At 62.1% G+C, this 860-nt stretch overlaps 1 protein-coding gene across 1 annotated transcript in view; it reads left to right on the top strand.

The window, feature by feature from the left end:
- Positions 1 to 529: 529 nt before the first annotated feature.
- Positions 530 to 860, top strand: part of Ampd3 (adenosine monophosphate deaminase 3) — a 41512-nt gene continuing 41181 nt past the window's right edge. Inside the window, exon 1 of the mRNA XM_013028713.1 lies at positions 530 to 620. The gene's annotated coding sequence lies outside the window, so the exon portion shown is untranslated. The remainder of the gene's footprint in view (positions 621 to 860) is intronic.

Here is an 860-nt window from a genome sequence, read left to right as displayed (position 1 = left end):
TCTTGGGGGTGGAAATTAGGGAGTTCGAATATGAACGTGTTTTCATAGGGCTAGGAATCTCTGGTGGAGAAGACCCCCTCCCTCGCCCCCCCTTTCCCCCCCCCTCTGATGAGGTTCAAGAGTCATTAGCAAGCAGGAGGCTGTTACAGCCTCGTGAGGGGGTGGGGATCCCCAGAGTGGGTGTGTGGAGTGAGCTGGGGCGCCCGCCCTGGGCGGGCACAGTACAAGGAAAAGCCAGGCCTTGGAGGCCAGAGAGCCACAACAGGCATCCGGGTGTTTGTGATAGAGAAAGAGTGTGTGTGTGGGGGGGGGGGGGGGAGGGAGGTGGCGGAGGGGGGATCCAGGTGCTAAATTCAGAAACCTTGTGCTCCTAACATTCCCGGAAGGGAGGCGTGGTCAGCTGGGAAGAGGTGAGCAAGCCAGGCTGTGAGGCGGGCACCCACTGGCTTTGGCAACTAGAAGGTCATTCCGGACTCTATGGGGCGGACACAGAAGCCAGGCAGCAGAGGGTTGGAGAACGAGAGACAGGGACCAGACAGACAGACAGACACAGACAGACAGACAGACACACACACACCTGGGAGAAAACGGATGCTTGAAGGCCGGTTCCACTCCAGGGAGTAAGTCACCTCTGTGTGTAAGGGGGGTCGAGACCACCGCCCCCCCATCCCCGAATCTTGCCTTGGGGACAATTCTAGCGGGGAGGGAGGGGAGGAGATCCAGCAAACGTGAACCCCGTTGAGGAGCGGTGTTGTAGCCCAGCTGATGGCGGCGGCGGGGGCGAGGTGCGGGGATCCCGGGTGGCATCTGTCCGGCGGTTGCGTCCCGGGCCCTCGCCGGGCGCGCTTCCGGCCGGGGGG

Source organism: Dipodomys ordii, unplaced genomic scaffold, assembly GCF_000151885.1.
Source record: "Dipodomys ordii isolate 6190 unplaced genomic scaffold, Dord_2.0 Scaffold113, whole genome shotgun sequence".
NCBI classification, from domain to species: domain Eukaryota; kingdom Metazoa; phylum Chordata; class Mammalia; order Rodentia; family Heteromyidae; genus Dipodomys; species Dipodomys ordii.
This window is presented reverse-complemented; position numbering and strand designations above follow the sequence as displayed.